The following is a 26,150-nucleotide window of genomic DNA, read 5'->3' as shown; positions in this document are numbered from 1 at the left end:
CCAAGCCCGAGTCTCTGCTGCACTGCTGAGCATCTCTGGGGTGTGGGGTAGGGTCGCCCCGCTTGAGAAGCTCTGTTCTCAGGGAACACGCAGCCTCTGGGAAATGAGCTGGACAAACGGCGCTCGAGTACAATGGACTCACAGACAAGTTGAGAATGGGGACAGTGACAAAGAGGGCACTGTGGTGACCTGGGCACCAAATCATTGCAATCCGGCCAGAAGGAGGGGGGAAAACGGCTGGACCCTTTAAAATCTACCCACTCTTTCCAAGAGTCATAATTTCAACTCACATCAAGGGTGACCCATTGTTCCCTCTTGGCCTAAACCTTTTGGACGCCCTGGCATTCCTCAGTTAATTTTCAGTTTTGTTTTTTTTTTCCTTTTGCAGCCATGGACTTTGAAGGATCAGAGTTGGCTCCGAGTCCCTCTGGAATGAAGTATCTTCAGAATTCAAATTCCTTTTTCTTTGGTAAGAACTGGGCTTCTGTTCCTGTTTTCTTGTTGGAAGCCAAGCTTTCCCTCTTTCTCCAGCAGAGAGAAGAGCAGGCCCAAGCCCTGGAATTGGCCATCAGAGGGCTCTAAGCTCAGTGCAGGGGGTGGGAGGCAGGCAGGTCCCCGGCCAGTCCCATGGTCCCAGGGTTCGGGGTCGAGTGGGACAGGCCCCTCTGAACTCCAAGGACAGCCACTCCCCCCCCCCCCCAGCACTGTAACGTGGCAACACCCTCTTACTTTCCTCTTAAAGAGACACGATTTGACTATTAATGTAAAAATTGTCCAAACTGAGGTATGGTTACCTTGTCTGGGATGTGGTCTGATTTTAGTTGCCACTGACAATGTCACAGATTCAGGGGAAAATGTGAATTAAAAAAACACAGATGTAGAGAACAAACGTATGGACACCAAGGGGGGAAAGTGGCGGGGGAGTGCTGGTGGTGGCGGGATGAATTGGGAGATTGGGATTGACATCTATACACTAATACGTCTAAAATGGATAACTAATAAGAACCTGCTGTATAAAAAAATAAATAAAGTTCTAAAAAAAACCCCCAAAAAACCCCACCCAGGCTGCCCTGACACTTTCGCACAGCACACGTGCTCCTGGCAGGCACCCACCCCAATGCTATACCTTATTAGTAATCACTTAATAATGCCGTTAAGACTTGGGTTCCAAGAAATGGAAATTCTCCCCTGGATGGGCAGGGTGGGGGGCACCCCAAAGTTCAGCACATTGGCCTTTTATCTGTCCCCGGAGAGTGGGCCGGAGAAGTGTCGTACACTTACCCGCGTACACACAAACACACATGTACACACGCACCCACAACGCACACACATGCACCCCCATACACATGTACCAACACACCCCCACCCCCGCGAATACACACACATGCACACACAGAAACATATAGGGGACACAGATACATAAACAGGCATACACATGTCCACACCCGCCCCGCACAGGCTAACGTGAGAAAAAATGGCCCAAAACACTCCTAAGACACTGTTGCCCTTTTCTTACTTCAGATACGTTTCTATTAAACTGAAGGTTGACTACATCCAGGGTCCCAGCAGGGAAAAACAAGTGATCTTCGTAGTAAAAAAAGGGGGGGACCCCTATGTTTACATATTGGCACGCATGCATATGGGGAAAAACCCCTCAAAATACAGGTTTTTCTCTACAGAGAACTTCATCCCGGGATTCCGCTCTGAAATTGTCCCCCTGTCGCCCCACTTTCTGACACAGCCTCTCCACCCCAGCTCTTGGTCTCACCCCGCCCTCCACTCCCCCCCTCCACTCCCCCCGCCTCCCCGGCCCACGTCCTCCTCCATCTGGCCAGGATCCCTGGATCCCGACCCAATGTTTCTACCCCTCTATTCCTCAGCTCTCATTATTCCTTGTTTATTTTTTGAAATTAAAAAAAAATTTTAAAGAATTTTTTGGCTGCACCGCTCGGCATGTGGGATCTTAGTTCCTGGACCAGGGATCCAGCCCGCGTCCCCTGCATTGGGAACGCGGAGTCTTAACTACTGGACCGCCGGGGAAGCCCCGGGGAAGCCCCCGTTACTCCTTATTGATGACACCCTTCCCGCTACAGCAGCAGAGCCGCGTGGATGGCAAAGCCGAGAGGTTCACTCCCCAGCCCCTCACAGAGGAGGCTGCAGCTCTGCTCTAGGTATGGGGAGGAGCTACACCGAGGGCCCCAGGCCTTAGTTTCGGCGCTGGTCCAGGGTGGGAGGCCGCCTCCCTCTGCATCCTCACGTCGGCCCCACTGCCTCCTCCCAGGGGCTTCGAGGCCGGCTTTCAGGGTCGTCACAAACCTCTCCCTAGTGGTTGGGTTGCACCTTGGGATTCTGACCCCTCGTTTCTGGCCTCCCTCTGATAGTGTCTTCTCGGGCCCTGGTCCGGCCCCTCTTGGTCCTCTCCCCCCTCGCGCCAGGTTCCCATTTCCAGATGCCCCCCAGACCTGGGCGCCGCTCCGGTGCCTCAGCAACTCCAAAAGAGAGCTTCTTCCCCCCAAAATGGCTGCTGCTTCTGCGTTTCCTAAGCCCCTGGGCTGTTGGAGCCATTGGGCATCTCCCTCGGCCTGGTGGCCACATCTAACTGGTGACTTGCTCCTCAGGTCTCCACCGGGCCCCCCTCAGGGGCCTAGACTGTCCCTGCCCCTTGGGCTCGCACTGCAAGCTCTGGATCTGCCTCAGGGCAGCACGGGTATTCAAAATCGACAGCTGTCGGAAGCCTAAATGCGGAGGTGGGGGTCCGGGACACGATGTCAAGGGTCTGTGGTCCTTGAGCGGTGGAACACGTGTGGCCTACACGCTCACGCAGCAGCTCAGACCCTCCGACCTGAAGACGGTGCATCCTAGCTGCCTGAGAGCCCTGCTCCGCGCAGCGCTTGGAAGAAACGGCCACCTGGATCCCTTCCCGCTCCCCAGCCTGCGAGCTCCATCAGAGAGAAGGCTTAATACTCTTCATGTGTCACTTGCCGGGACTGTGGCCGAAGCCTCAGCTTCTTTATCCGAGAAAGGGGTGGAATGATGTACTGGTTGTGCCCACCCCGAGCCTGGATCCCAGCCGGTGCTCGATAAATAAAATATGGCCTCGTGGAACAGAAAAGGGACGACAGCCACACCAGACTCCGGCACAGCGCGTTCCCTGTGTGACCGCAGTTCTCAGGGAACTACTCCTTTATCAGCCTCAATTAAGAAACAACAAACAGACTGAGGCTCAGAGAGGTCAAGCCATGAGTCCAAGGCCACACAGCATGAAGTGGCAGAGCTGGATCTGAACAGGGTCCTCCTTTAACAGGAGGCATGAGTTTATGAAGACCCCCCCCGAGTCTCTCGCTGTCTGTACCGCGCGGGGTCCTTGTTTCCTTCCCATAGAAATTGCTCCCCAGGCCCCACGCCAAAGAGAACTCAAAATAGTATCAGCAACACGGGCTCAGAGTTCTGCTTTATAAGTTTCTACAATTTAGCTCAGTTACTGGAGCTATGAATCGACTGACATGGTTCGTGTGAATGAATTACGTGAATCCACGTTGGGCTTGCGTATTTCAATTCCCTATCTGGTGCTTCACCTTCTTAGTAACTGGAAGGAACTTGTAGAAAAAGACCCTGACAGTCACCATTCCCGTCGTCTTTCCCCCCAAGCAGTTGCCCGCGTGGGTAAAGAAGCCCGGGTCCCGCCCCTGACCGGCGGCGCATGCTCAGTGCCCACCTTCACTCCCACCCCCGGAGACTGTCTCATTCCACCACCTCCCCCCTTCGTGCTCTCCCTATGTCCCCTCTACACGGGGGCATGCTGCCCCTTCTGCACCCACCACGTCCTGCCCTCTGCTCTGATGCGCTTCCGCTGGGGCTCCATGGGGACCGCCAGGCTTCCCCTGGTTTCTTTCTTTTTTAATACATTTATTTATTTATTTATTTTTGGCTGCGTTGGGTCTTCGTTGCTGCGTGCGGGCTTTCTCTAGTTGCGGCGAGCGGGGGCTACTCTTCGTTGCGGTGCGCAGGCTTCTCACTGCGGTGGCTTCTCTTGTTGCAGAGCGCAGGCTCTAGGTGCGCGGGCTTCAGTAGTTGTGGCTCGCGGGCTCAGCAGTTGTGGCTTGCGGGCTCTAGAGCGCAGGCTCAATAGTTGTGGCGCACGGGCTTAGTTGCTCTGTGGCATGTGGGAGCTTCCCGGACCAGGGCTCGAACCCGTGTCCTCTGCACTGGCAGGCGGATTCTTAACCACTGCGCCACCAGGGAAGCCCCTTCCCCTGGTTTCAGCCACCTGACCCCTCGGTTCCCCCAGTTCAGCCCAAACGTAATTCAACACTCCAGGCTCTGAGACCGGGGCCTAGGGGGCTGGTGGCCTGAGGGAGGCCCCTGCGCTGTGCCGCCTCCACCCCGCAAGTCGACGTCTTTGTAGAACGAGGGTGGCCAGCGTGGCTTTGGGGGTCCAGACCTGCAGGGTCAAGGCAGGCGCAGCCATTCTGGCGTGGAGGCCACTGGAGGATGGGCTGGTGTCCCTGAGAGCACTGAGGATGGCCCCTGCCAGGATGGGACAGACGGGACCCCACAGAGCAGGGCTGAGGCCAATGCCAGGCAGGAGAGCACCTGCCCCTCCAAGTGCCGACGGCTTGGTTAGCGAGGGCTTCAAAGGGGACTAAGTACCACAGCGAGCAGCGGCTACAGCCTTCCGTCAGATCATCTCAGCCCCTAGCGCGCGCTTTCCCCAGCTCGGCACAGAGGCCACTGGGCCAGGACACTCTTGGATGCGGGGCCGGCCTGGGCACTGTCGGGTCCTGAGCAGCGTCCCCGGCCCCAGCCACTCGATGCCAGAAGCACCTCCCCAGCTGTGACAACCATAAATGGCTGAGACATCACCCAGTGTCCTCTGGGGGCAAAGTCAACTGGGGATGAGAGGCACTGCTTCGCCTTTTCTGAAACTGCTCATAAATTATAACCTCATTTTCTCACAATTCCCAGGAGCCTTGTACGCACCTTCAAGTTTGAGAGGAGCTGTTGTAAGCCAGGGTGTTTTAGCTTCAGCACTAGAGACCTTTGGGGCCCATCATTCTCCGTGCGGGGCCGTCCTGGGCGCTGGGGGGTGTGGAGCAGCCTCCCTGGCCCCACCCACTCGATGCCAGGAGCCCCCAGTGGTGATGACCACAAATGTCCCCAGACGTCGCCCAGCGTCCCCTGCGGCAGGATCATCCCCAGGGAGACCCACTGGTCTAAGGCCACAGCCTCGCTAAGCACGGCATTTCCACGCCAACCACACACCCTTCTCCATGCCCGTGGCCTCAGACCTACTTCCTATCACACAACTGTGCACGTTTGGCTTCTGGACCAGCCAGTCTGCCTCGAGAAAACAAAGTCTGGGCCTTAGTCATCCTTGCAGTCCCCTCCCAGCCCCTAGCGTGTTGCCCACGATGATCCTCCAGAGATATTTTGGGGCGAGCAGGTGGATGAGGGCCCTGCTGCCTAGGCTGCCCGCCTGTCCCGTCCGCCTTTGCTGAGCCAGCGGCCAGCTCCGCCCTCCACTGGCCGGGGTCCCCAGCCCCAGGTTCCCGGGTGCAGTTTCATCAGTGTCCAGCTTTTGTATTTGGGCAGGTGGAGAAGGCACTGACCTAACTCATCCCCTCCTCCCTACCGCCCAAGTCTTCAGAGCGGCCCACACAGCAGAGGGGGGTGGGGGAGGAGGAGGAGCAGGGCGGGGTGACAAGGAACAGGCCAGGAGCTTCCTCCTGGACAGCATCTTCTGGGTCTGAGCCTGGTGACAGCCCGGCACAGGACAGGGCTGCCTCGGTGCCAGGGCACTTCCCATCCCCCTCACCATCCCCAGAGATGGCCAGTGACCATGGGTGATGGGCAGTACCTCCGTGACGGATTCGGACAAAGAGGAGGCTGGCTTTCTTCATCCCACCGTCGGCACACCCGGGACCTTCCAATTTACCCCTCCTCCCCTCCCCGTCATCACTTCACTCCGGAATTTAAAAAGCAGAGAAACGGCCTACCTAAAAATGGAGAACTTCCACTTGAAATCACAGCGCTGGAGGGGCCCTTAACATCTCCTAGCACGGCTCTTTCACCCGATGGAGGAAGGGCTTTACCCAAAGACATTAGGCATCCAAGCTGTGAGGCCTGATGTGTGTGGGGGCGGGGGGGGGGGGGGAGGGCGGGTGGTGGGAAGAATTTTCAAGGAAATTTTTTTAAATGATCAATTTAAAAGAAAATTTTAAAATCAGGCTACAACTCCTGAAAAATGACTTGCCTAAACTGGGACCGGGTATGAAACAATTTTCTGGAATGCAGAGCAGTGTTTCTTTTGGAAAGATTTACCTTCCTCAGTATGCAACGATCTACAACTATCCTGCTGCAACAGGCTGCAGAAAGAATCATGTATTCTAATTAATCTTTGGGGGAATCTCTGAGTAAGTCAGAACTTATTCCTTTTAATTCCAGCAACCCTCGATGTAATTGGATCTTAATGACTGCATCTAATAGGGATGGCGGCCTAACAAGCTTTTTTTTTTTTTAAACAGCTTGCTTTTATTTGTTCTAGAACACAAATGACATCCCATGATAAGTTTTGACTGCAAAAGAACACTGGGAAACGTGTTCAGATACTTTATATCGTCCTAAGACATTAGCCGGAATACTGGTACAAAGGTGCAGCGAGCATGTTCTGGGGGCATTCAGCCACAGAGCGAATCGCCCTTCAAAAAGAAACACAAATCCGTACAACTAAGCAAGCCTCCCCTCGAGGGCTGTATTACTGACCGCTGGCTGCTGCGTTCTCATACGGGAGGCACTTTTGCAGTTGCTGCTGCGTTAATCAGATGGGCTGTGCTCGAGATGAATAAAGCAGGATTGAGTCCCCACCAAAAATCTGCCCTGGCGAACTTTTCTCAATTTATAGCCCTGGTTGGTGGGCGGGGGCGGGGGGATGACGCAGGGACGAGGGAAAGAAATGTGTCACTGGCTTTGAATGAAGTTCAGGGGCAGTGTTTACCTAAGCAACCGAGCCTGGTAAACATTCGCTATCTCTGGTGGTGCAGTGAGACTGTTTTGATCGAAAGCCACACTGCAAAGTGGCTGCAAAGTGCCCCTCAACAGGGGAAGGATTTGGTGGGAACATCTTGCTTCTCCGTTATTTATTTTTTTTAAATTTTTATTGGAGTCTAGTTGATTTACAATGTTGTGTTAGTTTCAGGTGCACAGCAAAGTGAGTCAGTTATACATATACATATATCCACTCTTTTTTAGATTCTTTTCCCATTTAGGTCATTACAGAGAACTGAGTAGAGTTCCCTGTGCTATACAGTAGGTCCTTATTATCTATTTTATATATAGTAGTGTGTATATGTCAATCCCAATCTCCCAATTTATCCCTCCCCCACCCTATCCCCCTGGTAACCGTAAGTTTGTTTTCTACATCTGTGACTCTATTTCTGTTTTGTAGGTAAGTTCCTTTGTACCATTTTTTTAAGATTCCACATATAAGCCATATCATAAGCATGATGTACACGCTCCCCTGAGGGTCATCTGAGTATCCAACTTCTTAAGAGGAATCCGGAAGAACCAGAAGGTTCAGGGTTCAGTTTCCATCACCAGCCAACCTGACACGTGACTGTCTTTACGTGTGAACTGTCAGGGTTCGACACCCGGCTTTTCTGATATTCTTGAGCAACAGGAATAAAAACATCGTGCTGAAAAATGTCCGAGGAGTTGTGGCTTATCAGTGACATACGATAAGTAGGCTGGATGGGTGAAGACTTCTATAAACACAAGGAATTAGATTGAAAAAGACATGCGACTTAGGACTGAAATAAGTCTCCAGCTGAGGGAGGTCTAGGACATATTCCAGGGGCTAAAAGTTTTTTGTTTTTTTTTTCCCCAATAGCTCCTCTTGGTTTATATAGATGAGATGCCAGCATAACAATACGCCTTCTTCTAAAGTAGACCCCCGGTGGACCCAGGTCTACCTTTGGTGGCAAATCAAACTCAAACAAATTCACCAGGGAAAAATATATGCAGATGTTCAATTAAACCCTGGAGTCCACAGTCCTGGCGCTGTTTGCCAGCCCTCATTGTTTGCTGAGTAACAACGGTTGCCAGGGGCGACGTAGTCTACTCTCTCTCCAAGAGCCTGTTGCTGGGCAACTGCGAGAATACTTCCCAAACCAAACAATGTCATCCCCGGAGCAATCCCCTCTATCTCACATTAACCAGATCTAAAAAAAACCCCTCCCAAATATGTAATCTATTATTTTCAGAAGCCCGAAGAGAAAGGCAAATAATCTCCTCTCTATAGTAACCGAGGGGAAAACAGTTTACCATATTTGTTCTGAAATAACAAAACCCAAGAAGGACCAACTCTCTCTGTGGAAAGCATCGTAGGAGGGACTCTTCAAGCCTTCCTAATGCTGGGAGGAGAAACTGCCTTTTTCTCCAAGAGGAAAGAATTTATTTATCATCCAGCAAACAATGTGGGGTAGCTCATAGCTGCACCCAGGTTTTTTGGGCAGTGGTTAGACAAACTGAAACAACCCGGGGAGATTAAGCTATCCGAAAAACACGTAAGAACAGAGGAGTAGATACCTAATTAAAAAGACTTTTGAGACCATCAAGTGCATTATGAAATAGGTACAAAGGGAACCGTGGACTCAGTATTACACACGCCTCCTGGGACCGCTGGAATAAACCACAGCATCTGGCATCCCAGAGCCTGCTCTTCTTGCCCTACCCTGCGAGGGGAAGGCTCTCGGAAGAGGAAGCCAGGCCACATCAGGGCCCCGAGATGGCAGGAAGCACAGGGACACACAGCTCCGGAAAGAGGCCACAGGGAGGTTCCTAGTGTTGGCCAATCTTGACCCACAGAGAAAAGAAAACCAGCTGGACTCAAAGCCAATGCGGCCTCGGCTCTGCGGAGCAGTGCAGGCTGCGCATGGGTCCCGAGGCTCTGCGACGGGGAAAGGGAGAGGGCTGCCCGCCTCTTACAAGGGGAGCGGAGAGTTCTAAGCCATGGTCTTATCTGGGGGGAGCGTGGCCAAGGATCTTAAAACACGTTGACTGAATGGGAAGCCCGTGGCTCCGGCGACAAGGGCCAACAGTTTAGATGATCAAAGCACACGACACTAAGAGACTTGTGCGTGATTAAAGCATGCCCTTTAGCTCTCGTTTGCGGTCTCGCCCCTGACGTGATCATGTCAGGGGTGCACAGAATCTTTGTTTTAAGACAGCGTCCAGGAGTCGCTCCTAGAATAAATGGACAGAATGGATGAGTGTCCCTGACAAGAAGGGAAGGTGGATTCCCACGCTGTTAGAATCTGAACCTGGGCTTCAGGGAGACCAGGAATTTGAGGCCAGCCTCTTGGGCCATTAACCCAGGGCTAAGTGCTAACGTGGAGTGGTCGCCATGCCCATCTCTAGTCCTGGAGGTGAGACCATGAGCAGCCTACACCACGGGAGTCGCCAGGGGACACTCCCATCCGAAGGGAGGCTCTGCCATGCAGCTGTGAGGACCCCAAACCCCGTGTCCAGAAAGAGGATTGACGCGGGAGTCCTAGTTGTGTTATTCATTGATTTCAACCAACATCCACTTACTGAATGCCTAGCCCAGGCCAGGCATTGCCCAGGAATCAAAGCAGACCAAATTCCCTTCCCTCGTGAAGTTTATATTCTACTAGGCAGTGGTGGGGGGGGAGCGGGGGATAGAGACAGTAAACAAAATGAATAAGATAAATAAATACTATGTCAGATGGTGACAGATGCCAAGGGGAAAACGGAGCAGAGCTAGGGGCTGCCAGGGTGGGGTGGGGCTGCAACTTTTAAAGGGTTGTCACATGCCTCCCTGAGAAGACTCACTAAAGAGATGAAGAAAGTGAGGGGCAGAGCCATTTAGGCATCTGGGGGAGGAGCATTCTTGTGGAGGGAACAGCCAGTGCAAAGGTCCTGAGGTGGGACCATACCTGGCTGGTGACTAAAGCTGAGTGAACCAGGAGACAAGGAGGAGAAAAGGTCCGCACAGACCATCACACGGGCTTTGGCTTTTGCTCAGGGTGAAATGGAAGCGACCAGAGGGTTTCAGCCCAGGAACGACTTGATTTGACTTGTGTCTTAACCAGGTCCCTCTGGCTGCTGGGTTAAGAACAGGCAAAGAAGGAAAAGGGTGGCAGCAGAGAGAGTAGTTAAGAGGCTAATGTGATAATGCAGACGAGAGACGGTGACATGGCCCAGTCTGGGTGACAGCAGTGGAGGGGTGCCAGTCAGATTCCGGATAAATACTGGAGGTGGAATCAGCAGGATTTGCTAATGGGTTGGATGTGGAGTGTGAGAGAAAGGCGTCAAGAGTGTCTCAAAGTCTTTTTGCAATTAGAAGGATGAGAACAGGAAAATTTCAGGAGAAGCAGGCCTGGGGTGCACCCAGGAGTTGAGTTTTAAAGATGTGAGGTGTGAGAGGCTCCGACAACCAAGCCGGGATACTGAGAAAGCAGATGGATGTATAAGTGAACATCTGAGGGGCAAGGAGTAAGCTGGAGCCAGCAGTGTATAGATAATGTGGGCTGGAGCCAGTAGTGTACTGAATATGTGGGTTGGAGGTAGCAATGTATAGATGACATGGGCTGGAGCCAGCAGTGTATAGATGACATGTGCTAGAACCATTAGTATATAGATGACATAGGCTGGAGCCATCAGTGTATAGAGGATGTGGGCTAGAGCCAGCAGTGTGTAGATGACATGGGCTGGAGCCATCAGTGTATAGATGACACGGGCTAGAACTGTCAGTATATAGATGACATAGGCTGGAGCCAGCAGTATATAGATGATATAGCCTGGAGCCATGAGTATATAGATGACATAGGCTGGAGCCAGCAGTGTATAGATGACCTATTTAAAGCCACGAGACTGGCTGAGCTCATCAAGGGAGAGCAGAGAAGAGACCCAGGGCCAGGCTCTCCATCATTTAGAGATCCTAAAGAAGAGGGAATCCAGAAAAGGAGCCTGAAAAGAGGAGGCCAAAGAAGTACGAGAAAGTGGTGTCCTGAGCACCAAGTGAATTGGAGGCTGGGAAATGACCACTGGATTCAGCGAAGTAGAGGTCACCGTGACCCTGACAGAGCAGTTCCAGAGGAATGGCATGGGCAAAAGCCACAGGGATTGGGGCAGGTTCAAGAGAGACCAAGAGTCATGGAACTGGACACCCAGGAACAGACAAGTGTTTTGAGGAATCTCTGCTGGAAAGAGGAGGAGAGGGACAGAGTGGCAGCTGGAAGAGGAGGTCAGTTGAGAGAGAGTTTCTGAAAATGTTAGAAGTAACAGCAGGTGTGTGTCGTGACCGGCAGGATCCAATGGGAGGGAACTGACATGGGAGAGGGGGGAGAATTGCTGGTGGCGTGTCCTTGCATAGATGGGATAGGACCAGAACTCCTGCAGAAGAGAGGAGGGGGTGGCCAGAGTTAGGCGCATGGACGTCTGTCCACCAGCCCAGCACAGAAGGCAGAGCCTCGGCCCAGATGCAGGTGTCACCCCATCATAGATGGGTAACCCCAAACCTTAAAGTCCCTTCGGGGAGCTCCTGGTCCCCAATCCCATTCCTCAGCCATGGGGCCCCTTTGTTACGATTCCAGGGCCCTCCTGAGTCTACCCTGGGGTGGGTCACTCAGGTCTACAGACTCACAGCAGAGCCCCCAGCAGACCCTGGGCTTGGAAGGGTGAGCTGTAGCTGGGAATGAGCCCACAGATGGCCTCCCCAGGCCCCAGGCTTCAGGGCTGCATGTGACCATGATAGGAGGTGGGGCCTTTGGGAGGTGCGTAGGTCATGAGGGTGAAGCCCTCGTGAAAGCGATTAGTGTCCTTATAAGAGAGACCCCAGACAGCTAGCTCACCCCTTCCACACCATGTGAGGACACAGCGAGAAGGCTGTGACTCAGAGAGGGCCCGCACTGATCACACTGGCACCCTGATCTCAGACTTCCAGCTTCCAGAACCGTGAGCAATCAATTTCTGTCACTTATAAGCCGCCCAGTCTGTGGTATTCTGATACAGCAGCTTCAACGGACCAAGAGAGACCAACAGCCACCCCCTAACCCCATGGTTCCCCCTCAACAGTCTAACAGAAACCCTGTCCTTCATGTTTGCACACGATTTGCCCTTTTTATTCTTCTCCATGATGACTAGATGCCTCTTTGGAGATCCACCAACATGTCTGATCTTTCCATGTCCAAGTATTACTAGAAGTTTGTTTCAATACACCGATTTTTCTTGCCGTGTCCACATCCAAACACACAACCTTAAATAAGAAGACGCTCTAGGGTCGCACAGAAAAATAAAGCGTATTTCTTGCTCAGTCATGCTTGAACTATGTGAGATTACTGAGAAATTTAATGCAAGATAAACGAGTGAGGCCAGGAATCTTGCTGTGAGAGTTTCAAGAGCAGAGTTCTCCCGCTCTGGGTAACGCAGGGACTCAGGCCAGCAGGCAGAGTCCTCGCCTGTCTTAGGGAGGGAAGGACCTTCCCTGGCTTGGAAGTGGTCACTGGTCTCTGGGCTACCGCTATATCTCAACTGTCCCAGGACCCCAAATTCAGTCTCAGATCCCTTCGGAAGCACCCGGGGATCTCTGAAGAAATGAAAACACAGCGACGAAAGGCAAAATTAGGAATATTGATCTCACCCGTCATCGCCTCTCTCCCCATCTTAAACCCCCGTCCAATCCTATGGGAACAAAAGGACCTTTTATTTCGGGGCCTGTGAAAGTTTCAGCCCCAAAGCCAAACCTGAGGGTGCTCTCACAAAATGGTGCAAAACGGGATTTTGTGGACGTTGTTGTTAAACCCATTATTCTAATTAAACCCGAGGAGAGAAATCTTGGAGGTATTCTAGGTTTTTAGCCTAATTAAGCCTAATTAATGCTAAGAAGATACACTAAAATCAATTCCATTTTAGAAAGGCATTCTCATCAAAAGCTTGGGGTAAAAATGTTATTTTTGAAATTGCAAAAAGGCACCATAAGACCTTGAAAATATTTTAAATGACTTTCCTGTTACATCAGGATTTGAGATGAGTCTTCATCTCAAACACTTTCTACGGGTGCGGGGTTGGGCAGGGCCCAGACCAGAAAACCAGTAAGCAGCCCACGGGGCCCCAACAAACGCCCAGCTTTGCCTGGTTCTGTTTTTGGCATCTCCCTTCCCAGCCCCGTATTAAGTCAGCTCCCAAAGCAGAGCAAAAGATAATTAGGGAAAAAAAATGGTATAAAATGTTCTAGCTCTGCTTGAAAGGTGGAAAGAGAAACAGATGAGGACTCTGAAACATAACTCAAGTAACAGGGGACCAGCCACCCCATCCTCCCTCCCTCTTTTCTCTCGTTCAAAATGTAGCCTTGGACAAAAAGCCACCTCTCGAACCCTCTCACATACCAATATTGGTCCCAGTTCCCCTTGCTTCTAGAAGTCGCGGCGGCTTGACCACCGTGACCTTTGAAAAGCATTTACCACTATTTCGGCATGATTTTTTAAAAGATAAATATTTGAAAGATTTCTATCCAAGTGGAATTTGAAACTATTTGAATAAAGAAAAAAGTAAGGCTGAGCTGAAAAAAAGCCCTCGAAAGCTTACTGTGGGCTGAAATCATGAAGACACGATTGCATTTCCGTGTAAGTCAAATCCTCTTTTTTTTTTTGACACAAATGTCGCGCTCAAGATTAGATTGAATGTGGATGGCTGAGCTCAACAATTTGGGCTAAACCTCTTTGGGGATCTCATCATCTCCCCAGGCTATCGCTCAGTCCAAGGTGATTAGCAGAGCATCTGTGAGGACGCACAACACCAACAGAAATCGACCAGATTCTTCACTCTCTGGCAAATAGCAAGTGTGTTTCATCCTTACACATGAATGACCATGGACAACCACGAGAGGACATCCTGGCAACCTCTAGACAGGCCTTCCCCCGGTGGCAGAGGCTCTGGGCAGTGCCCAGGTCAAGGTCGACACTCAGGAAGATGGAAGATGGTTGAGGGGCAGCCCTGGCTGACACGGGCTGCTGGGACCACAGGGGACAGATGTGGAGCCGGTGGAGTCCTGGCCGTACCCTCAGTGGACGAGAGGGGAATGCATCCTGGACCCGTGTATCTTCCCCCGGACACACAGCACCAGCAAAGCGAGACGCCCCAGGAATACAATGCGATGGCTGAGAGTAGGCGCCTGGATCCGAATCCTGGATCCTCTGTTTGCTGGCTGGGTGACCTTCAGCCAGTGGCTTAAACCTTTCTCGTTTCCATTTCTTTATCCGTAAACAGAGAAAGTAAATCCTGTCTGCCTCTGCTGGTTATTGCGTTAAATAAAATGAAGCCTACAGGGGCTTCCCTGGTGGTCCAGTGGGTAAGACCTTGTACTCCCAATGCAGGGGGCCTGGGTTCCATCCCTGGTCGGGGAACTAGATCCCACATGCATGCTGCAACTGAGGATCCCACATGCATTCTGCAACTGAGGATCCCACACGCCGCAACTAAGACCCGGCACAGCCAAAATAAATAAATAAATAAATAAATAAATAAATATTTTAAAAATGAAGCCTACAAAGCATGGGGTTCGCTTGCTGGCCCAGCACGTAGCAGATGCTCAGTAAGTATTCATTAGTGTCTAACTCACTCCGTTTTAAGGCAACCAAGATCAGCTGCTGGGTTTTGCCTGTTTAAATACCTGAAACCCCCAAAGCAGTTATGCCCTTTGCTATCTGTGATTTCAAAACAAACGAGTGAGATAAACACTTCAGGGAGCGCCTCGTGCTCTGTGCTGCGTTCATTCCAGGGCATATTTGTGGGGTTCGTCATTTTCACTGAATACTTCCTACTCGTTTCTCTCCTAGCATCGTGCCAAACGTAGCAGCTCTCCTTCCAAATGAACCCTGCCGGATTGCTGTTATAAAATGACATTTTATCATGGGCCCCCTTTCCCTTTTCAGAAACCCCGTCCTTGCATGAGACCTCAGAGCAGTGCATCATCCTTCCGGGGGAGTTTAATTCCCCGTAAGGAGATCCTTTTTGCTTTGCCTTCTTTGCCACAAGTTTCTGCGATTTGCATCGAAACGGGTGGCTTCTCCAGGGCTAATTCAAAGACAGGTGACGGCGCCTGCAGTGTCCCCACGAGCCTGTGCCAGAGGCGGTGCAGAGCCAGGCAGCACAGGTGCCTGGGGAGGGGGGGATTCTCACCAGAGAGCAGGGTCTGCCTCTGCAGAAAATGACCTCTGGGCATCCCTCGAGACCTAGGATATGTGTGAACCTGCACAGCCAGAGAATGCAGAGCTAGCCGGAAGCAGTGACTCTTTATCCCCCTCTCAGGATTTATCCTACAGAAATACACGTGTCCAGAAAGGTGCACAGACACACAAACACCTGTTCACCATTGTGCAGAACAGCATGATTCATCATAGCCTCGAAGAAGAAACAACTCAATTGTCTGTCAGCTGATTCAGTAAGATGGGGTCCATCCACGGCTGGAATATTACTCAGCCACGAAGAGGAGCAAAGCACTGACACTCGCTACAATGTGTATGGACCTTGAAAGCGTGATGCTCAGCGAGAGAAGCCAGACATGAAAGACCACACAGTGTGTGCTTCCCTTGATGGGAAATGTCCAGAACAGGCAAACGCACAGAGACAGAGAGTGGGTGAGTAGTTGTCAGGGGCTGGGAGAGAGGGGGGCTGGGGAGTGACTGTTAATGGGCATGGGCACAGGTTTCTTTTTGGCATGATGGAATGTTCTGGAGTTAGTGGTGATGGCTGCATCCTCTGGATATACCAAAAGCCACTGAACTGTATACTCTAAATGGGCCAACTTGACGGTATATGAAATATATCTCAATAAAGTGGTTTAAAAGAAGACATATGGGCAACATATCCCTGGTGGCATTATTTGAAGCCACAAAAAACTGCAACCAACTTAAATGTCCATCAATAGGGAAATCATTAAATAAATTGTGGTACATCCTCTCTGTAATACTATGATGTCATTGAAATGAACAAGGTACTTTCTCCAAGAAACATCTCCAAGCTATACAGTGCCTGGACAGAGAAGACTCTCAAATATCTGAGAAAGAATCTATGTTAAAAAATGCAGCTCTATATGCTATAAAATAGGTACATTCATTTAAAAGATCTAGAAGGACACACATCGTATTATTGGAGGCAAGGAAGATAGGAGAATGAAACAGAAACTTACAGTCGTTAATGACTTCTGCAGATGACTTTATAGGAACCTGATTTTTGCATTACTTACGTATCGTTAAAAAAATTGTGATACATTTGTAAGCACTTGAAGGCAAGTCAGTTCTTGTAAATTTGCAGGCTGTACCTAGAGAATGCTGTTTGTGCAGGGAATACCACTACTGTTCAACCCACTTGGTCTACAGTACGCTGCCGCTCTTACAACCGGAGCCATTAATGTTAATTCAACATTGAACATTAAAAGAAACCGTACCAGGCTTCCCTGGTGGCGCAGTGGTTGAGAATCCGCCTGCCAATGCAGGGGACACGGGTTCGAGCCCTGGTCCGGGAAGATCCCACATGCCGCGGAGCATCTAAGCCCGTGGGCCACAGCTACTAAGCCTGTGCTCTAGAGCCCGCAAGCCACAACTACTGAAGCCTGCGAGCCACAACTACTGAAGCCCACTCACCTAGAGCCCACGCTCTGCAACAAGCCACCACAATGAGAAGCCCACACACAGCAACGAAGACCCAACACAGCCAAAAATAAATTAAAAAACAAAAACAAAAACGTACCGAGGGCTTCCCTGGTGGCGCAGTGGTTGAGAATCTGCCTGCCAATGCAGGGGACACGGGTTCGAGCCCTGGTCTGGGAAGATCCCACATGCCGTGGAGCAACTAGGCCCATGAGCCACAACTACTGAGCCTGCACGTCTGGAGCTTGTGCTCCGCAACAAGAGAGGCCGCGATAGTGAGAGGCCCGTGCACCGCGATGAAGAGTGGCCCCCGCTCACCGCAACTAGAGAAAGCCCTCGCACAGAAACGAAGACCCAACACAGCCACAAATAAATTAATTAATTAAAAAAAAAAACAAAAAACAAAAAAACGTACCGAATAAACCAACTGTGGTACATTCACACAATGGAACAGGACTCCGCAGTAAAAGAACAAACTCCTGAAACACACACCAGCACGCTGAGTCTCAGATGCATTACACTGAGTGAGAGAAGCCAGTCTCAGAAGCTACATGCTGTGTGCCGCCACTTATGTGACACTGTGGAGAAGGCAAAACTACAGGGCCAGGGACAGAGCGGGGTGGCCAGGGGACATGGGGGGAGTGGGGTGAGGGCCTGGCTGCAGACGGGCAGCTCAAGAGAACGTGTTGGGGTGTTGGAACTGCTCTCTGCCCTCTGGGTGGGTGGTAGTTACAAGAATCTACGCGTGTGTGAATACTCATAGAGGGGTGCACCCTGACTGTATGTAAACTATGAATGAACCAAAGGAACAGAGTGAATTTACTGAGTGCCAGACATTGCTTTAGGCACGGGGCATTCAAAGGTGATGACAGCTCTGCCTGGGGCCCCAACATCCTTGGGCAAGGGATTCAGACAAGAAACCAGTCACCAGATACGCAAGGTGATCTCCCACAGATGTGGGAGGTGCCAGAGTGAGCACTCCCCACACAGGGAGTAGCAGGTGCAAAGGCCCTGGGGCAGAGGAGGGCGGGGGGCTGGAGACGCTGGCAGAGACCCCAAGGGCACCGCCAGAAGTCTGGGTTTTATTCCAATTCCTGAGGGAAGCCCCAGGTGGGGGCACACTATCATCTCACTTACGTTCTTAAAAGAGCCTTCTTTTCAGACCATCGGGAGAAAGAGCGAAAGCAGGAAAACGAGGGAGGAAGAAGCTCCCATGGCATTTACTAGTTCAAATTTTAGAAATAATTAATGCTTCATAAGTTCCTAATCGAGCTTCTTAAGACCCATATACGGAAGCTGGGCTTTATACCATTTTATAAAGAAGCCAAGTAACATTCACCCCAGTAAATGGAGGGTTAACTAGCTAAGTATTTAGTTAACATGAAAGTAAGTGAGGGCCTCTACTATTTTCTTTTGGCCAAGCCACGCGGCACGCGCGATCTTAGCTCCCCGACCAGGGATCGAACCCGTGCCCGCTGCGTTGGGAGCATGGAGTCTTAACCACTGGACCGCCAGGGAAGTCCCCCTGCTATTTTAATGCAGGTAAATCATCGCAGCCCACAAGCATCAGCTTGCTTATGAATTCAGTGTTAATTGTCCCTACTGATTTATAAATACCATTATCCAAAAATTAAATACAAGTGTACACTCATTTTTTAAAAGGGCACCTAAGACAGAGGAAACGGACAAGGCATTGAATCTGTAGTTTGGTTATAGTTACTCAGTTAGGATCAATAGAGTAAATTGATTTCAATCAGGGGTTGGCAAACTTTCTATAAAGGGCCAGAGAACAAATGTTTTTGGTTTCACGGGCCCCAAGTTCTCCGTTGAGGCTACTCCACTCCGTCACCATCTCTAGAAAACTGCCCTGGACCTGCCACAAGGAATGAGCCTGGCTGCGTTCACAGCCCTACAGGAGCCTGGGGCAGAGGGAAGAAACCGGCAATACTGATCCTGTCTTTAAAATTTTGATATTTTGCTCATCATGGATTATTCTGACATTGATTTTGATTTTTTAAAATACTGCATTAAGATACTGTTTATGCTGATGGCTGAGTTTTCTCTGGCGCTGCTCCCTCCTTGAATTTTGTGCCCGAGGTGCTGTCTCACTTGCCTCACCCTAGTCCCGGCCCTGGAGCTGTTCTGACAAAACTTCATTTTTGAACACTGAAATTCGATTTTCATATACTTTGCATGTGTCACAAAACAGTCTCCGCTTTCAACCATCTGAAAATGCAGAAAATATTCTCAGCTTGCGGGACCTACCGAAAAATCAGGTGGCGTGCCGGATTGGGCCCCTGGGTGTAGTTCGCTGAGCTGTTTTAGATGGTCATTTACGAAGCAGGTCCTACTCATTTTTTTAATTAAAAAAATTTTTAATTTAAAAAACATTTTGACTCATCTTTATGCTCCATAAAAATAACTGCTCTCAAATGGGCACTCACATGACTGAACAAATCAGTCCTATTTTTTCCTTTGTGACATTCTTGCTTAGGTTACTTACGATTCCCTTTTCGCCCCAGGTCCCCTAGTGCACCAGCATGCATGCCCAGAACACCCCAGGAGGCCTCTGGGTTTGGTGCAGGGAACACCTGTGAGTGACCAGACGTGCCCTCAGTCTGCCCGCCCGCCCACCGCTTTCCTTTCTGGGAAGGACTATCGACTCAAAAGTATCAATATAATCTTCCCAAGTGAGGGTGTGGAAGTGAAATAAGTTAACGACGCATTATTCACTAGTTAGTATACGACCACAGACAAGATGGATCTTCAGGGCCTTTACAAAAACTGTGACCTATGGTTCAGCAGGAGAGGTGGGACTTATGAGACACAAGGTGTGAAAGAATATGCCTCCTCTAGTGTAATGCTGCAAAACACAAGTGGAGTAAAAGACTTACTATTATTTTTTAAATTGTGGCAAATATATATCACAAAATTTACCATTTTAACCATTTTTAAGCGCACAGCTCAGTGGCATTAAGTACTGACACATTCACACTGTTGGGCCACCATCCCCACCATCCATCTCCAGAACTTTCTCATCTTCCCAAACTGAAACTCTGTCCCCATGAAACACTGACTCTCCATCCCCCTCCCCCAGTCCCTGGCCCCCACCATCTACTTCCTGTCTCTGTGGATCTGACTCCTCTGGGGACCTCGCATAAGTGGAATCAGACAGTATTTATCCTTCTGTGTCTGGCTTATTTCTCTGAGCAGAGAAATAAGGTTCATCATGTCCTCAAGGTTCATCCATGTTGTAGAATGGGTCAGATTGTCCTTCCTTTTCAGGGCGGAATAACAGTCCACTGTATGGATGGACTATATTTTGTTTATCCAGTCATCTTTCAATGGACTCTTGGGTTGTTTCCATCTTTGGGCTGCTGTGAATAGTGCTGCTGTGAACATAGGTGTACAAGTATTTGTCCAAGTCTCTAGGTATTTATCCAGAAGAGGAATCGCAGGATCGTATGGTAATTCCATGTTTAATTTTTTTAGGAATGGCCATAGTGTTTCCGCAGCAGCTGCACCATTTTACATTCTGCTGGTCATGCACAAGAGTTCCAACTTCTCCACATCGTTGCCAGTACTTGCTATTTTCTGTTTTTTTTTTTCAATAGTAGCCATCCGAATGGTGTGAAGTGGTATCTCACTGTGGTTCTGATTTATATTTCTTAACGATGAGTAATGCTAAGCATCTTTCCATGTGCTTATTAGCCATTTGTATGTCCTCTTTAGAGAAATGTCTATTCAGATATTTGTCTACTTCTTAATCGGCCTAAGTGTTTGTTTGTTGTTGAGTTGTAGGAGTTCTTTATATTAACCCCTTAGTTCTGGATATTAACCCCTTATCAGATATATGATTTGCAAACATTTTTTCCCGTTCCACAGGTTGCCTTTTTACTCTGATCATGTCCTTTGAAGTACCAAAGTTTAAAATTCTCATGATGTCCCATTTATCTGTTTTTTTTTCTTTGGTTGCCTCTGCCTTTGGTGTCATGTCCAAGGAATCACTGCCAAATCCAACGTTATGAAGATTTCCCCCTGGGCTTCCCTGGTGGTGCAGTGGTTAAGAATCCGCCTGCCAATGCAGGGGACACGGCTTCGAGCCCTGGTCCGGGAAGATCCCACATGCCGCAGAGCAACTAAGCCCTCGCGCCACAACTACTGAGCCCACGTGCCACAACTAGTGAAGCCTGTGCACCTAGAGCCCGTGCTCCGCAACAAGAGAAGCCACCGCAGTGAGAAACCCGCGCACTGCAATGAAGAGTAGCCCCTGCTTGTGCAACTAGAGAAAGCCTGCGTGCGCACAGCAACGAAGACCCAATGCAACCAAAAATAAATTAATTAATTTAAAAAAAATTTTCCCCCTATGTTTTCTTCTAAGAGTTTTATAGTTTTAACTCTTACATTTCCATCTTTGACTCATTTTGAGTTAATCTCTGTACCTGGTGTAAGACAGAGAAGGGTCCGACTTCATTCTTTTGCACGTGGACATCATTTGTTGAAAAGCCTGCCTTTTCCACATTGAATGGTCTTGGCACCCTGGTTGCAGTAAATTTTTATAATCCAGTAATTAAAGCTAAGTGACAACACATGAGGGTCTCATCGTGCCAGAAAGGGCACCAGAAAAGTGAATTTGTAAAAGAAGCTGACATAAATTAGACGAATCTGCTTTTCCTCTTCAATATTAATGGATATGTCTGTGCAGACCCCTTATTCCTGCTTTCAGTGGGTATTTCCTTCCTATTCTTCCCATACGGAATATTTCTTTTTTCCTTTGGGCTGCGCCACGCAGCTTTTGGGATCTTAGCTCCCGGACCAGGGATCAAACCCGTGCTCTCGGCAGTGAAAGCGTGGATTCCTAACCACTGGACCGCCAGAGAACTCCCCCCATACAGAATCTGGGTAGGGCTGATGCACAACACTCTGCAGAGACACAAACACCACAGGAACACCCCTGCCTCTTCTGTTTACTACAAAGTGTTCGATTTGGACCTCATTTTTGCCCTCCTATTTTTCAAAACCTAGAGAATACTTGCGAAGTGGTTTAAACTCTGCAATATGCCTATTCAAACGGCTACAGCAGGATCCTGTAACTGGGTCTGAGGATTCACCAGGGGTTGACCATGAAATTCAAATGGGGGCGCATGTGTCTATGCCTGCTCTTCTGGGGAGAAATGACCCACTTTCAGCAGACTCTGAAAGAGGTCTGGACTGAATAAAGGTTAAAGAACCACTGGGCTATATGTCTTTTTTTTTTTTTTTAACTTCAGTTCACAGATTCGAGGACTCCAGTTAGACAAGCCTTGTATAATCCAGGCAGGTGAGTGGTCTTTAGGAGAAAGTGACAGAATGAATCTACATCCTAAAGGAGGGCGTGTCACATCAGCAGTGGACCCCGCCATGGGGCCAGGCGGGCCGGTCACAGGAGGGGAGTGAGCCGCCCGCCCCATCTCTAGCAGGAAGCCACTGTCAGGAGGCGGCTAGTCTTCTTCACCACCACCCTTATTTAGGGATTCGAACAGTCCAGGAGGGGACTGTGCTGATGATTAGTTATCCCGCCAACGACTACCCTGGTGATAATTAACCCACAGACCGCCAAGCCTGGAAATGCCACCGACTTGAGGAAACCTAAAAGAGGAACCTCTGCCAGTGGGAAATAAAGGGAAGAGAGAAATCGTGTTTTGTTTTTTGTTTTTTTAATTGTATCCACCCCAATCAGGCCAAAGAAACATACGCGATTTGCCATCTTTGGCAGCTGACACTGACCAGCCCCACGGCCAGATCATCAAGGTGACTCCCGCTTACGTTCTTACCCCAGAGAAGCCAGTTCCTCCTTGGGGTCTAGCAGCGATTCCAGCTACAACAAACGATTTCAAAGTCATGCAGGATTCATCACAAGTGGGATTTTAGCTTTACGTGAAGGAGCTGAAATGTGCAAATAGTTAGCTTTTTGATCTCTAAACACTGATTTTTTTTTGATTGGCCATTCCACATTTTGACTTCTTACGTGTCACTGGTTCGAGTGTGTTCCAACATAAAGGCAACAGTTTTAGACGCTGGGTCTCCCACACAAGCAGTAATTCATTTCAGAAATCACTCCTAGGCCCCGTGATTCGCGCCCCAAATTCCAGAGCTGGTGTGACCCTCCGAGTGGGACCAGTCCTCGGGTGACAGCCATCGGGGCCGAGTGTCAGCGAGTGGGAGACCTGAAGGAAGAGGAACCGAAGCTTCCTGACGGTAGAGGACCTGGCCACCCTGAGTGTTGGTCTAAACCTCAGCCTGGCTCTCCAGGGCCTGGAAGACAGAGAGGCTGCCTGGAGAGAAAGGCCAGGATGCTGGGGACTGGGGAAAGCGCCATCTCACAGACACAAGGAGGAAAGGGGATGCAGCCTGCAGGATGGATGTAGCCAGACCAAGACTCTTTTTGTTTTTTAAATAAATTTATTTATTTTATTCTTGGCTGTGTTGGGTCTTCGTTGCTGCGAGCAGGCTTCTCATTGCGGTGGTTTCTCTTATTGCAGAGCACGAGCTCTAGGCGCACGGGCTTCAGTAGTTGGGGCACGTGGGCTTCAGTAGTTGGGGCACGTGGGCTCAGTAGTTGTGGCTCGCAGGCTCTACAGCGCCGGCTCAGTAGTTGTGGCGCACGGGCTTAGTTGCTCCGCGGCATGTGGGATCTTCCCAGACCAGGGCTTGAACCTGTGTTGCCTGCATTGGCAGGCGGATTCTTAGCCACTGCGCCACCAGGGAAGCCCCCAAGATTCTTTTTAATTACAGCAAACAGGAAAAGATGATAATACAGTAAATGTTATCCCCTTCGCCTTAAAGGAAGTGAAAAATAATGTTAAACGCTGCTGGCAAGTCTAAGCGTTCATACACCTCCAAAGCAGCATCGTGTTCATACTTGCATGATGCTGTACCCAGTGCTGGTCAAATACAACCAGCACTGTGAGTGAGACCAGCCCCTGGTTAACTTTTCCTGTAAAGGGCCCAACAGCAAATATTTTAGGGTTAGATGCTCCCTGTTGAGACTACTCAGCCCCTCTAACGTAGGGTGAAAGCTGTCACAGACGATATGTACATGGATGGGCGTGCCAATAAAACTTCACTTATGGCCCCTGAAATGTGAATTTCATGTGTTCCAAAATATTATTCTTTTGTTGGTTTTTTTCAACCACTTCAAAATGGAAGAGGTCATTCTTGTCTCTAAGAGAGGCTAAAACAATTCCGGATAAATAAAAAGACAGGTGTCAAATGACAAATCAGCATCCAGAGGGTCAAGGACACTCCGAGGGTGATCACCCACAAGCCCGTCCAGTCCCCCTCATTGAGCGGAGGAGGCAGGATGTTGGGAAGTCTCTGAAAAGGACGTGCCCACAGCCAGAGCTGGAGACGTGTCATGAGGGAGAGAGGGGACAGCCCTCATGTCCTGTGGCTTCTGACCCTCCCTCCCCTCTACCCCTCCCACCACGTAGCTCTGATGCATGCCCCCCCCCACCCATCTTTATGATTCAGGGTCTTTGGGCATTTCACAAAGGAAGAGAAATTTGTGGATGCAGGAAAACTGTAAAAGATGACACCTTTGAATAGACATTTTTCCAAAGGAGGTATAGAAATGGGCAATGAAAAGATGCTCAAACATCATTAGTCATTTGGAAAATGAAATTAAAAACCACAACAAGATACTGTTTCACAACTACTAGGTTGGCTATAATAAAAACAAGGGAAAAGAAGACGTGGAGAAATTGGAGCCCTCCTACACTGCTGGTGGGAATGGAAAACGGAGCGGCTGCTGTGGAAAACATTTGGCAACTCCTCCAGAAGTTGGTCACCGTTTGACCCAGCAACTCCACTCCTGGGTATGCACCCAGGAGAAATAGAAATCTATGCTCACACAAAAACTTGTGCACAAACATTCATAGCAGCATTAAATGTAATAGCCAAAAAGTAGAAACAACCCAAATGTCCATCAGTGGACGAACGGATAAGCAAATTGTGGTCCACGCATACGATGGAATATTATTCAGCCACAAAAGGGAAGGAAGCACTGACACTCGCTACAACGTCCATGAGCTTCAACACATGATGCTCAGTGGAAGAAACCTGTCACAAAGGGCCACGGGTTATATGATGCCATTTTAGGAAACGTCCAGAACAGGCAAATCCACTGAGACAGGAAGTAGATTAGCGGTGGCCAGGGGTTGAGGGGAGGGGGAACGGGGAGGGGCTGGTAACGGGCAAAGGGCTTGTTTTGGGGGCGATGGAAAAGTTCTAGAATTAGATAGTGATGAAGGTTACACAACATGGTGAATATCCTAAAAAATCACTGAATTGTACCTTAAAATGGTGAATTTTATGTTATGTGAATTTTATCTCAATTAAAAGAAAATGACCCAGCAAGTGTGGGCAGATGCCCGGCAAGAAGCAAAACAGATGCTCTATAAGCTAAACTTGTTCCTATATTCTTTACCTGAGAAGAAGTGAAACGCGGCACTGCTCCCAACAATGAGAGGTTAGGCCTGAGAACTGACTAGGTCGGAATTCTTTATATAACGTTTTCAGAAGTAAACTTGGTTAACCAACAAAAATACTCCTCACACGCTATCCCAAAGAGACCTTCTGTTTGAAGACCTCAGTGACGTACGGGAAGGTGTAAGAAAGCCTGTTTTAAAAATGCCACAATGTTTGGTCAGACGTGTCCCGTAAACAGAACTGATTTTGGGAAAGGAGTGAGGAGTGAACAGCTAGGGGCAGGCTTCTCACCATCAGGAGACTGAAAGGAGAATATGTCCCAGTTCGGGAGTTGAGAGAAGTGAAGACTCCCTGCCCGCCCCACGCAAGTGAACCTCACCACTGGAGGATAAAGGAGCAGGCAGTTTCGAGAAGATTCCATATTCATGAAACACTAATAAAGGAAAACCAAATTAGGTTAGTGTCTCAGAAGTCTTCAAGGATGTTAAAAAGAAAAATATGATCCGTTAAATTTAAAGTGGGGGGAGAGCCTCGATTAGGGATGGATAACTTTATTCTACTTGGTCGGAATTCTGGTTTTATGTTGTTTGTGTAGAGTTAAAGAGAAAGTCTGCACAGTAATGAGAAGTCAACGACATGGAGAGACAGAGGCTGGAGAGCAGGATCTAGAGGCTGCAGGAGGGGGTCCCCGCTCGAGAGGATACACTGCAGCAGGAGCAGGTCCCCTGGCTGGCACTGGAGGGTGATGACCCCGAGGGACAGGTCTTCTGCTGGGACCACAGCCAGTGAATGCTTTGATGGAGCATCAACGTAGCAGTTGAACACCTCGTACCAACAGGGAATTGGAAGGGGTGGGAAAATGCCGTTGCCATGCAAGCCTCAGCTCAGAGTCAAGGCAACAAGCGTGAACTTGTGTCAGCACAAACTGGCTGAGCGGCTGGGCCTCCCCCGAGGCACCCGCAGCCCTGGGCCCAGCTTGTGGTGACGGACTGGGGCTGAGTCAGCCGCACATGGGCT

The 26,150-nt window shown here is 49.7% G+C and overlaps 1 protein-coding gene across 11 annotated transcripts in view; it reads right to left on the bottom strand.

Annotated features, from left to right (window-relative positions):
* Positions 1–26,150, bottom strand: part of RFX2 (regulatory factor X2) — a 97,308-nt gene that overhangs the window by 58,767 nt on the left and 12,391 nt on the right. The window contains exon 1 of one of the 11 annotated variants that reach the window (XM_007169107.2): positions 6,763–6,837. The exons of the other annotated variants lie outside the window; for them this stretch is intronic. The gene's annotated coding sequence lies outside the window, so the exon portion shown is untranslated. Of the gene's footprint in view, positions 1–6,762; positions 6,838–26,150 lie in introns of those variants that run through there. 11 annotated transcript variants of the gene reach the window in all.

Source organism: Balaenoptera acutorostrata, chromosome 2 (genome assembly GCF_949987535.1).
Source record: "Balaenoptera acutorostrata chromosome 2, mBalAcu1.1, whole genome shotgun sequence".
Lineage (NCBI taxonomy): Eukaryota > Metazoa > Chordata > Mammalia > Artiodactyla > Balaenopteridae > Balaenoptera > Balaenoptera acutorostrata.
The sequence above is the reverse complement of the archived record's forward strand: the minus strand, read 5'-3'. Positions and strand labels throughout refer to the sequence as shown.